Source organism: Lissotriton helveticus, chromosome 7, assembly GCF_964261635.1.
Source record: "Lissotriton helveticus chromosome 7, aLisHel1.1, whole genome shotgun sequence".
NCBI classification, from domain to species: domain Eukaryota; kingdom Metazoa; phylum Chordata; class Amphibia; order Caudata; family Salamandridae; genus Lissotriton; species Lissotriton helveticus.
Genome location: NC_136068.1, coordinates 23,919,735 through 23,942,396, shown reverse-complemented (window position 1 = coordinate 23,942,396; position 22,662 = coordinate 23,919,735).

Below are 22,662 nucleotides of genomic sequence, written 5' to 3'. Positions count from 1 at the left end.
AACCAGTGCGGCAACTTACTGGACATCACCTTGGTGCCATCGTTCTGCTGCCTTGGAACTATTCGCACAACAGTTTGCTACTGATGACCCACCCCCCGCGACGCCCCACGCCGGAAATCTGGACGTTGTGCTGCGTTGGGACTATTCTCACAGCCGACCGCTACTTCGTTGTTTTTCCCTAAAAATGTTTATATGTTATTACTATTTTTGTTTTCTTGTATATATTTATAAATTATTAAAGTTTTATAATCTTACTACTTTGTCGGAGTGCTAGATATTTTTAATGTGACACATAATTGTAAAAACTTTGATGTACAAAGAGTCATCCCTGGAATCTTCTGCTTCAGGCTCGGTCCCCTCCCCAATCACAATACAGGATGGTTTTCAGATAATAGGAACGCTTCTGCTGTGACGAATCTAATCGAGTGTGGGCCTTGATCTACTATAACTCCTTTGAAGAGGGGTGATTCTTTACAGCTGGGGCCATAAACTACATCTGCAGGGCTAGCTGATAGCCTAGGACCGGCCTGGACAATCGGACACAGAGGAAGAGGAGTGTCAGAGGGTGCGGTAGTGAATAGGGCGAAAGGGAGGTGTCGGGCGGGCACAGGGTGTGATTCTCAGGGAAGAGCAGCGCAGATGGGGGGAGGTTTATTACCCATGCATAAGACAGAAAGCGGGGGTGACCACTGCCTGGGGGAGATGCTTGCGAGGGTGGGGAGCCATGCTAAGGATCGACAGCGTGCAGAGAGTGGGTCTGGTCAAGGCATCTAAAATGGCTGCCGTGCACGACAAAAGTGTGGCATTTGAAAAAAGACAAGATGGCGCAGACAATGTTTTTCAACACTTCCTGATTTCCTTCGAATCGAACGTTAACAGACGTTGGGGCATATTACCAAAGTTAAGCGATATTTATCCCTAACGATGCTTAGCAACAATTTTTTTACCGCTAAGCATCGTCAGAAATTATCGCAGATAAACCTTGCTATTATCAAGGTTTATCGCAAATACGATAATAAACGACCGCAATGCATTAATATCGCTGAAAACTCAGCGATATTCATGCATTACCGAGCTAATGCTCTTAGCCATGTTATCCACCTCCCATTGGATAACATGGCTAAGAACTGCTCAGGGCAGGTGCTACTTTTTGGAGATATTCGCGCTTATCTCGAATATTTCCAAAAGTTGATAATAGGAGATAGCGATGTTAGCGACTGTTTCCAGTCGCTAACATCTTGGCACGCCCACTTTGCATGTCATTAGTGATAAATATCACTCACATGCAAAGTGGGGCCCAAGATGGTCGCTATCTCCTACTAGCCGTCGCTAACTGGTGTTAGCAACAGCTAGGTAATACAGATATAATTTTATCTCCGCGAAGCGGAGCGCTGTTACAGATATATATCTTGTTTTTGAACGTTAATTTCTCAAAATCCACTGAAGCACATATATTGAGACCTAGCAAAGGCACATCGAGCTACCAGTCCCTACAATTTTGCCAAGTTTCGTGCAAATCCATTCAGCCGTTCGATTATTATTATTATTATTTTTTTGCCCCGCGGGGCCCTTTTAAAACCTCCACATCAAACCTAAGAGGTCAAGGAGGATCTACTATGCCCCCTTATGGTCATTTGCCCCTTCGCTTTGGCCTCCTCTTGTCTCTCGATCCTACCGAGAGACAAGATGGCGGCCGCTACGGACTGTTTGCAATGTTTACAGACGCCGGAGAACCAATCAGCTTCGCAAACCTCCGTTATGCGAAGCGGAGCGCTGTTACAGATATATATCTTTTTTTGAACGTTAATTTCTCAAAATCCACTGGAGCACATATATTGAGACCTAACAAAGGCACATCGGGCTACCAGTCCCTAATATTTTACCAAGTTTCGTGCAAATCCATTCAGCCGTTCGATTATTATTATTATTATATTTTTTTGCCCCGCGGGACCCTTTTAAAACCTCCACATCAAACCTAGAGGGTCAGCGAGGATCTACTATGCCCCCTTATGGTCATTTGCCCCTTCGCTTTGGCCTCCTCTTGTCTCTCGATCCTACCGAGAGACAAGATGGCGGCCGCTACGGACTGTTTGGAATGTTGACAGACGCCGGAGAACCAATCAGCTTCGCTTCACAAAGCTCCGTTGCGCGAAAAGTACGCGTAGCGGAGCGCTGCCCGGTCCGCTGTTACAGATATATATCTTTTTTTGAACGTTAATTTCTCAAAATCCACTGAAGCACATATATTGAGACCTACAAAAGGCACATCGGGCTACCAGTCCCTACAATTTTGCCAAGTTTCGTGCAAATCCATTCAGCCGTTCGAGCTAAAAGTGAGGCCAACCGCCCTATGGGAAACTCAATGTTAAAAACACGTTTTGGGACCCCCCTTTTTTCTCGGCCCCCCCTTGACGAACCCCCCCCAAATTTTCAGGGGCTGCTCAGAAACAAAATGTTCCATTTTCCTGGAAATTTCAGCCAATTCCGTCCACAAACGCCAAAGTTATTAGACATAGAATTTTCAAAAATCCCATCGAGAAAAAATCCTAACTATATATACCTACTGGCGACCGCCAGTAGGTAATATATATATATATATATATATATATATATATATATATATATATGTATATATATATATTCAATGAAAAAACCATAGGTTATAGACCATATATAGTTAGGAATTAGCATTTAAAAAACCTTATTTTACTCACACAAAACCATTGAAATTCCATATATAGTTAGTTGTACTAACTATATATCACGCACCCGCAATCCACTGCTGATCATGTCACATATTACATCATTCATGACATGGTCAGTGACATCACTGATGACATCACTGATGACATCTCAAATGACATCACTGATGACATCACTGATAACAACATCCAGTGATTTTTTGTTTCTGTAAAGTTTAAATATGTCTTACATATTGAAGAATGAGTGGATGTATAAGTGTCTGGACGAAGGATTTAGTAGGTGCATGACTGACTGTATGAGTGAGTGATTAAATGTGTCTCACTGAGTGCATGGGTTAGTGACTAAACTGTCTTAATTTGTGCATCATTATGTCTGTTGTTCTGTAAACTGCTGCATGTGTTGATCAGTAGCTATATGAGTAACTATATGGGTTATTGATTGATTGCCCAAGTATTTGTATGGGAGACTGAGTGTGTGTGTGGCTGGCTGGGAGGTGTGTGACTCTGTGCATAGATGTGTGAGCAGTTGATTCACTAGATGTTTGGGTTCAAAAGTGCATGTGGAAACAGCTGTATGGGCGGTTGACTGTGTGAATCAGTGTATTGGTGAGTGAATGGATATCTCAGTGCTACATGTCAAAGTAAGTACATATGTAAAACACAGTACATGTGAGACTTGACATATATAAATAACTGTGCATAAGAGCCAGTGAATGTGTGAGTGGCTGATTGCATCATTGTGAACTTGCATCCAGGATTGTATAAGAGAGTAAATATGTTTTAGTATATGTTTGAATAAGTAAGGTGTGTATAACTGTATAGTTGAGAAAATGGAGGTGTGATTGATTGTTTGCATGACTGACTAGGTGTGTGTGTAACTTCATGGATGAGTGACAATCTGTGAGTCTGTGTTTACACTGAGTGTATCTAAGGTTATATTAGAGTCTGAAGAGGTTCATCGTATTATCACATGAATGATGTCATCAGTGATGTGATCAGTAATGTCAAATGAGATGTCATCAGTGATGTCATTTGAGATGTTATCAGTGATGTCATTTGAGATGTCATCAGTGATGTCATCAGTGATGTCATTTGAGATGTCATCAGTGATGTCATCAGTGATGTCATTTGAGATGTCATCAGTGATGTCATCAGTGATGTCACTGACCATGTCATAAATGATGTAATATGTGACATGATCAGCAGTGGATTGCGGGTGCGCGATATATAGTTAGTACAACTAACTATATATGGAATTTCAATGGTTTTGTGTGAGTAAAATAAGGTTTTTTAAATGCTAATTCCTAACTATATATGGTCTATAACCTATGGTTTTTTCATTGAATTTTCAAGGTTTTGTAAATGCAAATTCCTAACTATATATGGTCTATAACCTATGGTTTTTTCAGTGAATTTCATTGGTTTTTTAAAAGCTAATATCTGTAGCTGTAAAATGTATTCTTCTTTAAATCCCAAAATATATTTTATATGTTTATTAAAAAAAAAATTTTTTATATATTTTTTTCTTCGCTCCCGGTTCGCGAACCGGGAAGCTTCCCGTTAGCTCACCTTAATGCCGCGACCCAGTCCGCGAACCGGTAAATGTTCCGTTTGCGGAACTGCCGCGTTAGAAATGAACATCGTGACGCGTCGCGGAAGCGCGACATATCACGTTGTCGCGTAATGCGTCTTATGACGCGCCGCGTTAGCGCACCCGGAAGTGCTCCGGTACGCGAACTGAGACGCGAAGCGCAGCTCCCCGGAAGCGATCCGGGGCGCGTCGCGAAAGCGCGACGTATCGCGTTGCCGCGTAATGCGTCTTATGACGCACCGCGTTAGCGCACCCGGAAGTGCTCCGGAGCGCGAACCGAGGCGCAAAGCGCAGCGACCCGGAAGCGATCCGGGGCGCGTTCCGCAGCGCGTAACATAAGCGTAAGAGGTCATGTGACTTGTTAATAAAACTTTTCATTGGTTCATTTCACTTTTGGTTTCATAATGATGTAAGGTTAGGTCAGGTGACCTAAAAATAACACTTTTCATTGGTTTAGAACTATTGTTTTTCCCAAATGATGAAAACCCCTCCTTCTTTCCTCACTCTGACTTTCATCTTTGTGAGAGGAAGACCTTATTTCATACTTGAGCAATGGCTTCAGTAGTTGCTTCAGCTGGTGCACCCCCACCACCACCTCCACCTCCTCATGGGAAGAGAGGACCACCTCCCCAGGTCATCACCAACACAGAGGAGGAAGAGGAAGAACTAGAGGAAGAGGAGAGAGAAGGACCACAGTTCTTGGAAGAGGTGCCCCGGGTTTCCCATAGGAAAGCCAGTTTCATTTGGCAGTTTTTTTCATTCCCTCCAGGGCAGAAGAAAGTAAATGCGAGGTATGTCACCTGCCTCATTTGCAAAGAGAAGTTATCAAGAGGGACTGATAAAAAGTATAGCTATGGGAACTATACTATGCATCGGCACATGAACAGGTGGCATCCATTGAATTACAGCCGGGCAGAGATACGTGACCTGCAGGTGAACCCAACAACAACTCCTGTGGCCAGGTCAACTTCTCAAATATCGTTGTCAGGAGCAGAGGCACGGGAAACCGTGCCAAACATTCAAGAGAACTTTGCACACATCAAGTTCACCTGTTTGCATTGCGGTGCATTGCTTTCCTGTGGAAACATGAGCATAACATTAATCAACGTAGCTTATGAAAATCATAATTGCCCTAACCGCCCCAGACAGTAATTTTTTTTTTTGCTCCTGTTGAGCCCTTTTCAATGCCTGTTTTTTGTTGTTTCCCCCCCAAAAAAACCAAAAAAAATATAAAATTGTTCAAAAAATACAAAAAAAACAAAAAATGTTCAGAAAAATAAAAAAAAATATAAAACAACAAAAACATTAAAAAAAAAGTTCTTTTCAGAACTACCTTCCCTTTCAAAAAAAATTGCTAGAATGTTTAGCACTCTGGCAAGCTCTATTTCTTTTGGTTCGCTTCCCCGTTCGCTTCCCGGTTCGCGAACCAAAAAAAAAAAAAGAAGAGTAAGTATAAGGAAAGTAAACAGAGAGTGATGTTAAAAGAAAGACAGCTATAGGGAGTAAACCAGGGATACTGTTTAATAGATCTATTTACCGAAGAAAAGACGGAAGAGGGTATAATTGTGAAAAACAAAATAGATAAGGAAGTGAAAGAAAAAAAGAGAGTAGAACAATAACAAAGAAGAGTTTCTTGGAGAATGTGAGTGAATGTTCAAAATAAGATTAAAACATGGGGAATAACAGAGAGAAAAAATAGAAAACAGAAAACAAAAAATAACAGAAAAAGATTAATTGAAACAGCAAAGAAATGTAAATAACATAGAGCCATATCATCAACATAGGCAATAAAAGTTTTGCAGCTTTTATCGGCAGAAATATGTCACCAAAGCCGCTTTTGCGGCAGAAAACTGCAGCTAAAACCACTTTTGCACCAGTTTTCTGCCAATAAAAACAGCAATAATTTTATTGGCTGTGTTCATAATATGCCCCTTAGTGTGCTTCAACTACACAGAGAAAGCATTATGAACAAGTAGTGAAAGAGTGATCAGTCAAAGACACTAAGAGTAATAGAGACGGAGTGAGTGAACAAGAGTGAGGAACTATGAGAAGAGAGGGACTGAGAAAAAGAGTGGAAGGAGTTGAGTAAGAAGGTAATAGAGAAAGGAATGAGGAAAGTAGCAAAGGCAGGAAATTGAGGGTTAAAGAAATGAAGCTGTCGAACTACTAGTAGGTGAATGTGATAGAAATGTAACGAAAAGACTACAAAACATTTACCTTATAATTGTCGTTAAATTACTCACTTTTTATTTTTATACTTTCAATCTGTGAAAGAGAGAACAAACATTTGAAAAATATTAAAACATATATTTAAAAATTAGAAAAGACAAGGGAAAAGATTGAAGGACAAACAGTTTTTCAACAACTTTGACACTGACAGAAGCTTCTGCTTCTCCAGGCCCCCTACACAGTCCTAAAGATATACATTTTAAACTAACAGTATCTTGTTGCAGATGAAGTGAGGCCTATCTTAAAACATGGTGCATCTTTTGCACTGCTGTTGTCTCACAAAAGTGTCGCAAGACACTAACATTTTAAATGATTGCTTCAGGATGCCAATAAGATGTGTCCTATCCAGAGGTTTGTTTGAGGTGAGACCTACTCAGGGTTCCAAATGAAATATCGAGTTGTTGAAGAGAACAGAGGACATAATAAATGTGAAGGCCTACCAATGAAGTAAGTCATGTCCACTTCACTCTTGAACAAAGGCCAGACCTCTTCTGTGTCCGTGGACAGACCTAAACTTCATCTGCACAATGTCATTCATAAACTTAGGAAACACAGGTGATGTAATTGAAAAATGTGGAGTTTCTTTTCCTCATTTCACAATCACATCACCTGTGTTGCCTTTGCTTAGGTATCTCATAGTGCAGATGTAGTCCAGCATATTAAACAGTACCTAGAAGTGCAGCACTGCATGCAACAACGTTGACACTTATAAAAGCTTTTGCTTCTGCATGCCCCCTACACAATGCTAATTATATACATTTTAAACTGATGGTATCTTGCTGGAGATGAACTGAAACCTATCTTGCAACATGGTGCATCTTTTACACAAAAGTGACCCACAATGGAGCAAAAGAGGCGCACGGCCACCATAAATCTGACCTAACATTTTAAATGATTGTTTCAAGATGCCAATAAGGTGTAACCTATCCACAGATTTGTTTCAGGTAAGTCCTACTCAGGGTTGCAGATGGAATTTAGGTTTGTTGAAGAATACAGAGAAGATAATACATGTGGAGGCCTACCAACGAAGTGAGTAATGTCCACTGCACTCTTGAACAAATGTCAGACCTCCTCTGTCTCCAGGAACAGGCCTAAACCTCATCTACACAATGCGGTGTGTAATGTTAGGAAACACAGGTAATATAATTGAAAAACATGCATTTTTTTTTGCTCATTCCACAATCATATGACCTGTGTTTCCTTTGCTTAGGTATCTCATTGTGGAAATGTAGTCTATCATATGAAAGACTACGTAGAATATGAGCACTGTATGCAAGAACTTTGACACTTACAGAAGCCTCTCCTTCTCCATGCCTCCTACACAGTTCTAAATGTACATCATAAATGGAAACAGTACAGAATTAATTATACATGTTAAATGGTTTATTTTTGCTGTTCTCAGAATGTATCAAATTTCACTAAAAACAGTGACTTGAAGGTATTCATCATATAACAGCGGGAAAAAAAAAACACAATCAAAATGGTTGTGTTTAAAAAATCCATACAACATAACAAATCAGAATTCAGAACTCCTTAAAGTTAACTTACTTTCCATGACGTCGAAGGATGTCCTATGAACAGCTTACACTCTGTTGTGCTGTTATTACTTTCAGCCCGCCACTTTCTGAAAGAAAACCTCCATCATTTTGAAAAACATGTTACATACAATAAATGACTTCTTGCTCTCTACCACAAGTTTCCACAAGGCCAAATCTTGTCAGAGCCATTTATAACTCTTGGATTTCTTGTAAGCCAATCCCGTCATTTGGCATTTCCGCAACTTTCAGAATTAAAATGTTGAAGATCATTTTCACAATCCTGGACTAGTAATATCTTCCCCTTCTTCCTCAGTCGTGTTCTACATTTCCTATGACACTGATACTGCTTACTATGAAGCAGATTTACACTACCTCTATGACTACTACAAATATTTAATTCTCTACATCACTTTTAATCACAGAGCAATATAAAACAGTAGACAGCATTGCAGACTTACATTCCCTCTACTCCATGTTTTGATTGGCTGCTTCAATTAGCTTATAAAAAGAATCAGTTTTTCTGAACTCATTCAAAGTGCAGTTATTTTTCGATGATGTCAACTGTTATGGTAAGAAGTTATGTCTCTGTACTACACTTATCCTCAAGGCCAAATTGTGTAGGAGCCATTAGAACTTCTTGAAATTCCTCAGAGCACATCCTGAGATTGTTTCCCTAAAATTTTGGTTTTAAAAACACCAGGTAAGAGTTTTTAAGGTCATATGGCAATTTTTTTTTGAAAATTAAAACAGAATCATTGCAGAATGACCAGCCATTTCTAGACTTTAAATAAGCTGTGTAATGTCCTGATGTTATTGAAGGACCGTCATGATATATAATTGCTGCAGTTACAAAAGTCCTTCCTGATATTGACAACTGTGAAGCCACAAAATTTTTAATTAAAGTTGTCAATTTTGTTCCATCAGGCCTACATCGTTGGAACATTAAAATGATATACTGGCCATATGTTTGTATAAATAATGTGGACATCATTTCAGATTTACATTGGCTACACTCCATGTTGTGATCAGCTGCTTTTACTAGCTTATTAAAAGAGACTGATTTACTGTCTGGCAAAGTTAAATATATAAATCTTTCTGAGTCTACACTAGTAGTACTTGATACCCTACAGTTCTCGCAGTCATGCTGCCATTGATAAGAAAGCCCAAACAGGTGATCTACATCTACACCTTCAGCATGCAATACATCAAGCATATACATTAAAAACTCCTGACAATCTTGCTGAATATTTTGAGAGAATTGTATTTGGCCTGAACATCTGTCTAACAGATTTCGAATTTCAGACACACTTTCTATGTTTGTTCTATCAGTGCTACATTTCTCTAACACAGAATTTAACAAACTGCAAAATCTTTGATCAGAATTGACTACAATCTCTTCTTTTACATTTTCTAGAGAAAACAAAACATTAACCACTACATTAGCATAGCAGTTGACACCAGAACTGTTTTCAAATTGAAAACCAACAACATCTTCAACAGAATCCTTTTTGTTTCTGCTTATAATTTCAGGTTCATCGACTTTTCGTCTTTTTGCTACAACCTCCCCAGTATTGGTCACATTTCTTCGTTTCCGGCCTACCACACGTTTCTCAAACAAAGGATACTGAGGCAAATGTGGCGCATACTCTCTTCTTAACCTATTGCATTCCTTAACACAATCTAGATCCGCACAAATGTTTGTGACATCACACTCAATCAAGTACAAACCTGATAAAGTTCTAACTCGTGACAATGCCACATATGCCATACCCTCCTTGAACACAGAACTGCCAATATTCACCAATGCACTGTCTACACTTAAACCTTGCGATTTATGGCTTGTCACCGCATATGCCAAGCAAACAGGAAACTGCTTAAGGCGAACATATAAGTCTTTTACAAGCAAAAATCTAGCAGAACAACGACCAATTCGCTGTACTTCCTCAAGTCATCAAATTTAATATTTAAAAATTCAATTCCATCTCTATTTCTGTATTTCACAAAATCAACAACATTACCCATTGATCCATTTACCAGACCTCTTTCAACATGAAAATTCCTTCTTAAAATGATACGGCAGTTCAAGCACACATTCAGAGTCTTTTCAAAACCTGCAGTTTTAGATATACTCTTCTCTAATGAATCCAATTTTGTTTTCAAATTCTCAGACAAAATAATTGTTGATCCCGTATGCTCTACTCTGTCAATAGCTTCCAGTTTCACAATCTCTTGCTTTTCTAAATGCAACATTTTGTTGTTGAATTTGGCACATTCTGCAAGAGTTGGCATCAAACATATTCCAGATTTGTTCTCAGTAATTTTCTGAAAAATATTCTCAGGCACAACATCTTGTTCTGGATATAAATTTGACAGTAATCGTGCATGTAAAGCTTCTTTCCCATGCTCGGTCACTTTTCCAATTCTAACATCTTGTAGAATAGTCTTGTAAACTTCATCCTTCGCCTGACGCATATTTTCATGCAGTTCAGCATAATTGAAGTTTAACCAAATATTGACGTTGCCAATGCTCCCTAGGCACTTCCTGGTATCTTCATGCGTGAGCATTTTGAACACAGGTTGCCCTTTCACTGGTGTCAGCTGCAGAAGATCTCCGAAAACAATGATGTGTTTGCCACCAAATAACACATCATACTCTGTTTTGAGAACTTCTTGCATTCTCAAATGCACAAAAGCAAGCATGACATTGGAAACCATGCTTACTTCGTCAATGATAAGAAGTTTCATTTTCCTCAAGACTCTTGAAACTTCACAACAAGCATCTCCAGATAGCTTGTGATATTGTAATTTGTTGTCATGCTCCACTGGCAGCATCAGTAAACGATGTAAAGTAATCCCTTTAATGTTATGTGCTGCCAGTCCAGTTGGAGCGGTGACAACACAAGACAGCGATGACTCTGTCCTTTCCTGCAAATAACATGAAATTGCTTTAATAAGGAAACTTTTTCCAGTTCCCGCTTCTCCACTCACGTACAGTCGGACAGGCTTCAACGACGTACATGAGCACTCTTTCTTGTCATGACTTAATCCATGATCAATTTGCATGGTAATTTCGTCATATATTTTCCTCTGCTCAACGTTGAGTTGTCTTTCCAACTCTTCTAAGTTAACCGCATCCTCCTGAGCATGTGCCATGGCTCTTTCCACTTCATTCATAGCAGTGGCAGCTTAATTTTCGATAACAGGTCCTCCTAGTGGATCCTGACTCAATGAAGCAGAACTCTGACTGTCCTGAGAACTGTCTCTGGCAATCTCGGCTGCAATCGTTGCTTCCTGTTCGATTTCCACATTCAACATTTCTACATATTTGGGAAAAGCAGGACATTCTATGGTCTCCTTGGCGGCATTGAAAGAGTCTTCGTAACAGAGGAAATCTCCAAGCAGTTCCTCTTCTGCACGCCAAGGCTTGAAAAGTTGCAAAAGTGCTAAATAGAAAAACTCCTTTTTTTCAGGAGATTCGCCACTCAATTTTCGATGGTTTATCAAGTGGCATTTTCTTTGCTTGACCAGACATCCCTCACTTCCTATTACAGCATACACTCCTTTCTCAGTATCTTCTTTGATGTTCCTCTTGAATATGTAATTTTGAAGAACCTCATACAGACAAACATTCTCGAGGTGACTGCTTCGATTTGGATAATATGTATCCAACATGTTGGTCTTCAAAATGTCGGTACTGTTTGGCTCCTTTTCCGCCAAATACTCAATTTCCCGCACAGGTTTGAGAACTCGATTACGCGTTGCAGCAAGACCAAGACTCGCCCAAATGATACTCCTGGACTTGGCATAGAGACTTGCTGAAGACAACCGGTCAGAACATTCGTAAGCTCCGATTTCTCGATGCGACAACATCTTCAGACTGAAACTGTACAACTTCTTGCTGAGGCTCTTTTCATGGGAAATGTCCTCCCACATATCCTTCAATTCTGTCTTCTCTTTTTTGGTGATGTAAGATGTCACATACCGAGCCACAGCCATACAGTTATCAGCCACAAACTGTATATCCATGTTAGCATTCCACATGGACAAAATCACCGGGTTGTAGTCGTTGATGTACTTAGACTCTTCGTTCATCTTCAAATTTTATGTGTTTTTAGGTGATTTCTTCATCACATTATGTCGCAGCGAAGATATCAAACTGTTCACTCTTCCTTTAGAAATCACCGGTCGTGGAAAGCCGAAACGACATTTGGTGTAGAACTTGTCTTTGTTTCGGAATTTACGACGACAGTACTTTCCACATCGATGGCTTTGGAAACGTAGAACTTTTTCTCTTAGGCTTTTCTTCTCCTTTGCGTTTGGAACAGCACACGTAGAATACTGTTGTATGAAACTCATCACTGAGTCTTCTGGATCCGTTCCAAATTTAGGTGCATCCTTGATCCACAGCAACATATGTATATGAGGAGCACATCTTGCTTGGTACTCCTTTCTCCAGAAGAAATCCAACACCTCTCCAAGAGGTGGATTCTTCTTATTCATGATGAAAGACATCATAGCTTCAAATCTATGATTGAAGTACCTACATACATTGACTGGATCCAAAGAGCACAGTTCTCCGGGTGTCTTGAATTCGATGTTTTCTACGTTAGCATTTGCCTCTCGTAGAAATTCAAGTAAGTCTTCCCAGCCATACTCGGCACAGCTCAGAGTGAGGAACCATGTGGGAGTACCTAAGTTCCTCAGCATACATTTTAAATCACCATGACGACGGTACCAGTACTCATTAGTACCACGCTGACACGCCATGAGATTAATCAGGTGAGAATCCAAAATACTGTCTTGGACATTGACTTTATCCATAAAGTCACTTGCCGAGATGTTTTGCATGTGTATACCACTTTTCAAGACGTGGTTCACTGCATATGACAGTCCAGACAGATCGCTTTCAAACAGGAGATGAAACAAATAAGGAATGCATTGTCGAAACCTAGCATCTCCTGCAAAGTCCGGTATTCAGAAGCAGGAATTTGATGAGGTCGCTCATCATATCTTCCTCCCTGACCTGTTGGAAAAAGCTGTGGGAAACACCGAGCTTCCAAACTTTCCTCCCAAACACTAATGGGACTCCCTTTGGCTTGTTTCATTTGAAACAACTCAATAGCATTCCCCATGACTTCCTTGGAATGCAAAGGATGAACACTATAATGTTCATATATTTCTTCACTAGTAGAGGGTTCTACTTTCTCAATTTGACCAGCACACAAATCACTATCCTCTTCCTCACTTACTTCCTCTTCTGCAACATATACATTCTTATAGTATTTATTATTTTTTTTCAAATACAATGTTGCCTTTTTAACTTTCCTAACATCCACTAAATCTTGCCATATTTTCTTATTCTTTGTCGGAACCCCATTAACTAAGATAACCAGAGGTTCCTCTTCCACTTTTTCTACTCCAATTGTGTTAATGTTTTTCTTCAAATCTAGAGGCAAATAAACAACTCTTCCCTTTAATCCTCTCTGTAAATCTGATGGAGGCAATTTCCCTGTCTTTGGCTCCATTCTTACAATAGCCTGAAAGGGATGGATACTTTGAATCAAAATAGATTCATACGTATTTAAATCCTTCAATGCAGAAGGAATCTCAACCAATTCCAGATTATTATGAACTGCTCTAGCAGGCATCTGGTTTTGATTTAATTTATTACAACAATAAGTACACACACGTTGATCCAATCCCAAATCAAAACAATTTTCTACCATCAAGTATGTTGCGAAATCCTTCCATTCACTATTATTTTCCCTTTCACTTTTTGCATATAAATCCACTAACTTAGTCTGATTCTTATAATAAGTGCGTCGACAACACACACAAGTGAAATTTGGCCTCTCACTTAATTTGACCTGAAACGTCGCAATTTCCCTCTGGAAATTATCTGTACTGGAAACCTGTACACTATCTTCCACATTACCCGCTTCTTCTTGGTCAATTTCAACATTCTCCTGTTTACTTCCAAAGTAACAAAACTCAATTTCTTCACATACATTCTTCACATCTATTTCAGAACCATGCAAAAGAGCAGCGCATAATTGTTTAAGCATAATTGCTGGACTCTGAGCATAATACAACATTCTAACTAATTTCCTCACTTTATTATGATGCACTGCTAGCATCCTGAAATGATGAAAAACACTCTGGCATACTCTCCTGGAAAGACAGGGCCAGTGAATGACCATGCAAACCTGTCACTTCTCTCACTCTGCAAGGATCTAATTCTTGCAACAACTTCATTTTCTGCTTCAAACTTTTCTTATTAAATGACCGTACAAAATCACAAAGCAAATTGATGGAATCCTGTCGCACACTGCAAATACTACTACACTTCCAGGTGTACACAGGAACCTTAGGATGTCTTCCTAAAACCTCATTACCTAACACCTCTTCTGCCTCTGTTGTCACAAGTTTTTCTTTTTCAACTGGACAACCATCTTTCACTTCATAAGCTCGACCACTGGTGTCAACTGCATGCACCAAATCATTATCCTGGAAATAACTCTCCTCATTAAAAAATGCCTCACAGCTTGAACTATGCATCCATTCTCCAGAAAAAACTTCACAAAAATTACTACGATTAACTATTCTCTTCCATCTACTATTTCTTTTGAAATCATAAATTGCCTTGTTTAGCTTCCTAATTCTATTGATTATCAAAATAAATAACTTACGTTTAATTTCAAATGCCTGATCAATAACTTTCTCAACTTTTTTTTTCTCTTATAAAAAACCACTTTCTGTTGACCGTTCTTAATATTTTTTAACAAATTGCCAATTATCCTGTTGCGGAACATTCGTTTACGAATGTCCCTAAACTGTTGTTTCCTTCTACTATCATGCACAGAGTTATCTCTTGCTCTAGCAGTAACATTTTTCATTAGCCTTTCCTTTCCATTTGAATTGCTTCTCTTTTTCTGGACTGAAACATTTTCTGTAGTAATATTTTTTTTACTACAGATATTTCTTATGAATGTTTTTGTACTCTTACCCGGTGCTTTCTTGGTGACTTGACAAATCTTTTTGTTAGAGGACTGCTGCTTTTTTTCATTGACCTGCTGTCTTTGACGTTTTGCAGCCTTTCTCAGTCTTTCTTTAGTTGGCATGCTGAAATCTTGAAATGATCTGCAGTTGAATCTGTGGTAAAATATATTAAAAAATGTTATTAACCACTATTACCCAACAGTAAATCAATAACAGTAATCAAAAACTTAAAACACTACTTGACATTTTTACATAGAAGATTTTTTAGTGCTTGGCAAATTTAGAATACAGAAATAGCAGAAAAGAAATGGAATTTATATTCATTTTACCTGTGCTATTTTATATGTGAATCTGATCTAATTTTATGAGCATATTTTAATATTTTATTGAAGACACTACATATAACCTGTTTTTGAAGGTGTCTTTATTTTTAAATTAAACGGTTTACATTTTTACTTTTTATTTATTATAAATTTTTAAATTAAATGTTTATAGTTCCATAGGCTCAAGCACGTCAGCTTCCCATCCTATGTCATATAATTCTGACAAATCTGCATCCTCATCACGTTCTTCTTCATCCTCAGGATTTAAATCATCCAAGGGATCAACATCCACTGCTGTTTCAATTACGAGTTCAATGATGAGGTCGAAATCAACTGATTGCTGATTGTCGCTCATGTTGATGTTGTCTTTATCTTTAAAGAAAGATAACAACAATGAGATGTTGCAGAGTAAGAGACAAATCTCAGAGATTATAATAGTAAAATTGTTTAACAAGAGTAACATTTTGCAGCTATTATTTAGCCATGTCCAGCGATGCTGAGCAGGTGAAGCCTATGTCTAATTTTTCACTGAACAGGACTCATCTCTTCTTAACCTTGGATAAGCCTCACCGACTCTGTGTCCCCTGCACATACTTAAATGTAAAGGGGCAGATTTATGTTAACTGGCACATCCCCAGGCATGCACCAGTTAACGTGCACCGCTGCTCTGCCACCCATGGTGTGCCACATTTACAATCAGATAGGAGAAAGCTGCGTCAAAACCCTGCGCCTGCTTGAAGCAGGCATAGGTCTTGATGCAACATTGTGGAGATGGGGCACTCCTGAGCCTTGCTGGAGCTGCATCGCACTTGCGATACAACTCCAGCAATGCGCCACCTTAACGGCACAGATGCGTCACGCATCTGTGCCATTTTTGCCCCATGCTGCGCTGCATTGTAAATGCAGCACACCATGGGTGGCGGAACATCGGCGCAGGATGACTGGCACATCCCTGGTGATGCGCCAGTCATCATAAATCTATCCCTAAGCTTCTTATCTTGTTAGAGATAAACTGCCATATGTATCATCAAACTATTTTGCATTTCCTAAATAGCGAATTTTAAGGAATAAATAGCGATTCTTTACCATTCCTAATTTGCGATGAGCAAATTGCTAATTGCAAATTACCCATTCATTTCCATGGGCCAGGAGGCCCATAGGAATGAAGGTGCAATTTGCGATTAGCAATTAGCTCATCGCAAATTAGGAATTTTTCCAAAGGTGCAGGGGTGTCTCAAGAACACCCTGCTGCACCCCTGAAAAAGAAATTTGGGGGCATATGGCGCACATACATGCCCTAAGGGCATGTATGAGCATCATATGGCACCTTTTGTTTTTTGGAAAAAAAGCTTCTTAAAAAGAATTCGCAAATTACCACCAACTAGAAGTTGGTGGTAATTTACAAATCCTTAATGGCATTTTTTGCATATTTTTTGTTTGATACATTGCATTTAAGGAATCGCAAAATTTGCAAATCCTTAAGTGCAATCGCAAAATAAGGAATAGCAAATTTTGCCATTCCTTATTTTGCATCAAACTTGTTTGATACATACCATTTGTCTAATTAGCATTCGCAAAGGCCGAAATTCGCAGAATTTTGGCCTTTGCGAATGCTAATTAGCGTGATACATATGGCCCCAAGTGAGGCCTGTCTTGCAACATGGTGCATCTTTTGCATCACTGCTGCATCGGTTTCATGTGGCACGGTTTTTTTACACCATGACACATCTGCCTAAATGCATCAATTTGTAATTTTGTCGCCTCATAGCAAATCTTTTGCACCGCCGCTGCATCATAAAAGTGACGCACAGTGGCGCAAAAGAGGCATACACCTATCATAAATCTGTCCCTAGCATTTTAAATGATTAATTCAGGATGACGATAAGGTGTGGCCTATCCAGAGGTTTGTTTAAGGTGAGGCCTACTCAGGATTGCAGATGAAAGTTACGCTTGATGAAGAATACAGAGGAGATAATACATGTAAAGGTCTACCAATGAAGTAAGTGATGTCCACTTCATTGCGCCAGTCATCATAAATGTATCCCTAAGCTTCTTATCTTGTTAGAGATGAACCGCCATATGTATCATCAAACTATTTTGCATTTCCTAAATAGCGAATTTTAAGGAATAAATAGCGATTCTTTACCATTCCTAATTTGCGATGAGCAAATTGCTAATTGCAAATTAACCATTCATTTCCATGGGCCAGGAGGCCAATAGGAATGAAGGTGCAATTTGCGATTAGCAATTAGCTCATCGCAAATTAGGAATTTTTCCAAGGGTGCAGGGGTGTCTCAAGAACACCCTGCTGCACCCCTGAAAAAGAAATTTGGGGGCATATGGCGCACATACATGCCCTAAGGGCATGTATGGGCGTCATATGGCACCTTTTGTTTTTTGGAAAAAAAGCTTTTTGAAAAGAATTCGCAAATTACCACCAACTAGAAGTTGGTGGTAATTTGCAAATCCTTAATGGCATTTTTTGCATATTTTTTGTTTGATACATTGCATTTAAGGAATCGCAAAATTTGCAAATCCTTCAGTGCAATCGCAAAATAAGGAATAGCAAATTTTGCTATTCCTTATTTTGCATCAAACTTGTTTGATACATACCATTTGTCTAATTAGCATTCGCAAAGGCCGAAATTCGCAGAATTTCAGCCTTTGCGAATGCTAATTAGCTTGATACATATGGCCCCAAGTGAGGCCTGTCTTGCAACATGGTGCATCTTTTGCATCACTGCTGCATCGGTTTCATGTGGCACGTTTTTTTTACACCATGACACATCTGCCTAAATGCATCAATTTGTAATTTTGTCGCCTCATAGCAAATCTTTTGCACCGCCGCTGCATCAGAAAAGTGACGCACAGTGGCGCAAAAGAGGCATACACCTATCATAAATCTGTCCCTAGCATTCTAAATGATTAATTCAGGATGACGATAAGGTGTGGCCTATCCAGAGGTTTGTTTAAGGTGAGGCCTACTCAGGATTGCAGATCAAAGTTACGCTTGATGAAGAATACAGAGGAGATAATACATGTAAAGGCCTACCAATGAAGTAAGTTATGTCCACTTCATTGTGTCAGTCATCATAAATCTATCCCTATGCTTCTTATCTTGTTAGAGATGAACTGCCATATGTATCATCAAACTATTTTGCATTTCCTAAATAGCGAATTTTAAGGAATAAATAGCGATTCTTTACCATTCCTAATTTGCAATGAGCAAATTGCTAATTGCAAATTACTCATTCATTTCCATGGGCCAGGAGGCCCATAGGAATGAAGGTGCAATTTGCAATTAGCAATTAGCTCATCGCAAATTAGGAATTTTTCCAAGGGTGCAGGGGTGTCTCGAGAACACCCTGCTGCACCCCCTGAAAAAGAAATTTGGGGGCATATGGCGCACATACATGCCCTAAGGGCATGTATGGGCGTCATATGGCACCTTTTGTTTTTTGGAAAAAAAGCTTTTTGAAAAGAATTCGAAAATTACCACCAACTAGAAGTTGGTGGTAATTTGCAAATCCTTAATGGCATTTTTTGCATATTTTTTGTTTGATACATTGCATTTAAGAAATCACAAAATTTGCAAATCCTTCAGTGCAATCGCAAAATAAGGAATAGCAAATTTTGCTATTCCTTATTTTGCATCAAACTTGTTTGATACATACCATTTGTCTAATTAGCATTCGCAAAGGCCGAAATTCACAGAATTTCGGCCTTTGCAAATGCTAATTAGCTTGATACATATGGCCCCAAGTGAGGCCTGTCTTGCAACATGGTGCATCTTTTGCATCACTGCTGCATCGGTTTCATGTGGCACGGTGTTTTTTACACCATGACACATCTGCCTAAATGCATCAATTTGTAATTTTGTCGCCTCATAGCAAATCTTTTGCACCGCCGCTGCATCAGAAAAGTGACGCACAGTGGCGCAAAAGAGGCATACACCTATCATAAATCTGTCCCTAGCATTTTAAATGATTAATTCAGGATGACGATAAGGTGTGGCCTATCCAGAGGTTTGTTTAAGGTGAGGCCTACTCAGGATTGCAGATGAAAGTTTCGCTTGATGAAGAATACAGAGGAGATCATTTTGCCCCATGCTGCGCCGCATTGTAAATGCAGCACACCATGGGTGGCGGAACAGCGGCGCAGGATGACTGGCACATCCCTGGTGATGCGCCAGTCATCATAAATCTATCCCTAAGCTTCTTATCTTGTTAGAGATAAACTGCCATATGTATCATCAAAATATTTTGCATTTCCTAAATAGCGAATTTTAAGGAATAAATAGCGATTCTTTACCATTCCTAATTTGCAATGAGCAAATTGCTAATTGCAAATTACTCATTCATTTCCATGGGCCAGGAGGCCCATAGGAATGAAGGTGCAATTTGCGATTAGCAATTATCTCATCGCAAATTAGGAATTTTTCCAAAGGTGCAGGGGTGTCTCAAGAACACCCTGCTGCACCCCTGAAAAAGAAATTTGGGGGCATATGGCGCACATAAATTTTAACAACATTCCTTTACCTCAAAAACGATTTTCAAGTCATAATTTGAAAACACTGCCCACGAGGAAATGACTTAAAATGTCCTTAAGACACATGAAAGTGTTTTTTGAAAGCCTTTGCAACTTTTTTGGGTCACTTTTAACATGGCTATGTAACTCAAACAGTCAAAATCTAAATTTACCATGCACAGGTGGGACCATATTTACAAGGAATGTGCTCCACGGGGAAAGGTCTTTTAATGTAATATGGGAAAAATGACATCAGAGACACTGAAATGCCTTATAAAGAAGCATACACCATTATGTCCTTGTCATAAATTTAAAAACCATTCCTTTTCCCCAAAAACGATTTTCAAATCATAATTTGAAAACACTGCACATGGGGAAATGACTTAAAATGTCCTTAAGACACATGAAAGCGTTTTTTGATTGCCTTTCCAGCATGGTTGGGTCACTTTTAACATGGCTATGTAACACAAACATTCAAAATCTAAATTTGCCATGCACAGGTGGGAGCATATTTACAAGGAATTTGCTCCACAGGGAAAGGTCTTACATTAAAATGGGAAAAATAACATCAGAGACACTCAATTGCCTTATAAAGAAGCATACACCATTATGTCCTTGTCATAAATATTAAAACCATTCCTTTTCCCCAAAAACGATTTTCAAATCATAATTTGAAAACACTGCACATGGGGACATGACTTAAAATGTCCTTAAGACACATAAAAGCGTTTTTGATTGCCTTTGCAGCATGTTTGTGTCACTTTTAACATGGCTATGTAACGCAAACATTTAAAATCTAAATTTGCCATGCACAGGTGGGAGCATATTTACAAGCAATTTGCTCCACAGGGAAAGGTCTTACATTAAAATGGGAAAAATAACATCAGAGACACTCAATTGCCTTATAAAGAAGCATACACCATTATGTCCTTGTCATAAATATTATAACCATTCCTTTTCCTCAAAAACGATTTTCAAGTCATAATTTGAAAACACTCCACAGCTCCTATGCACAAAAAAACCCTGTCAGTACTAATACTTCACATTTTCTCCAATTACAATTTCTCAAAGAAACAAAATCTATTTGTAAAACACTTGAGACAAAGCAACATTTGAAAAACACAACTTTCTTCATAATTTTCTCCTTAAAGCACACTATTCTCTATCTAAATTAAAGAAATCTTTTCTCACCTTAGCAAATACTTTGAGTTTCAAAACAGTCTCAGAAACACACCAATTTGTCTTCAGCAGAGCAAAAGGTATGCACTCCAGAGTCTGCAGCTATCAAAAGCACAGAAATGCTGTAATTCTTCACAGATATCTCTCATGTCACCCAATCAAAACTCTTCCCTCACTTTTTTTCAAATCAAAACCCTTCCCCCCTCTGCCCTTTCTGCCTTTTTTTGCATAGCAACCACCTCTTGGAAGACCTCTGGTGTTTGCAAGTTCACACAACAATGTTGCAATTGAACTCTGAACTCTCAGTGCACCTCATATCCAGTGCATTCTTTCATTTAATGATTTTTTCTTGACCACTCAAAATACATCTTTCAAAGAACTCATCCATGCACCCTAACTTTCTGTTTTCAGCAATCAAAATCCACCAATCACTGTTACTGCTTCATTAACACAGAAACTCCACAGTTTTTTTCATTTTAAACTCTTATTTTTTCAACTGCCATTTCATTGCCACACTTCATCTGACTGCAGGAGAACCTTCTCTCACCATGTTTTCTGTCTGGATTGTTGGACATAGTTACATCTATTGGGCTCAGAGGTATGCTGAGAACAGGAATTTACCTAACCTCAATTTACAAGATGTGGAAATTAAGTGGTTTGGCCACAGAGGATTAAAATGTCGCCAATTGATACCATTGGTGAAAACCTTTATGCATTTGCCAAAACCTGACCTGTTAATTGTGCACTGTGGATGTAATGATTTGGGCACTTTGACTGGGGTAGGTCTGGAAATGCTTTTAAAGGACACCTTTGAGCAATTAATGGCACTTTTTCCTCAGACTGCCTTGGTATATTCAAATATATGCCAAAGACAGAAATGGAGGTGGTCAAACCAATTTTGTCCACAAATTGAGAAGTCGAGGAAGCATGTAAACAAATCTGTTTCAGCTTACATGAGAGACCATGGAATGGGCTCCGTGTACAACAATAACTTGCGTTACTACATGCAAGATATCTACAGAGGAGATGGAGTTCACTTCTCAGATGAGGGCAACAGAATTTTCATTCTGAATTTAAGACTGTGCATTGGTACCTACTTATTAGTACCTAAATGTACCATAAACCCAAAAGCTCTTCTCAGAGCTACCCACCATCTGATCACTCACAATTATTATTTTACTCTAACTTTTTTCACTAATTTTCAACAAAGTACGCTCCCTGGGGCGCTACCCGGTACGCGAACCGGGAGCTAACCTCGCTAAATTTTTTTGAAAAATGTTTTTTTTCGCACATATGGGCCTCCTCAGCCACCCTCAGAAAACCTAGGGGGTCAAGATAAGTCTACTGTGCCCCCTTCTACCCATTCTGAACATTATTTGCCCTCCATCTTGTATCTTAATTTGACCGAAACACAAAATGGTGGACTCCCGTAACGCTTAAGGTTCGCGTACCGGGGCGCTCGCCAGTTCGCGTACCGGGTCGCTCCCTGGGAAGCGCACCATCAAAAAGGTGGGAGGGTAGTTTACAGAAAAGCGACTGGAGACAATTTCACCAAATATAGATTAGCTCATACT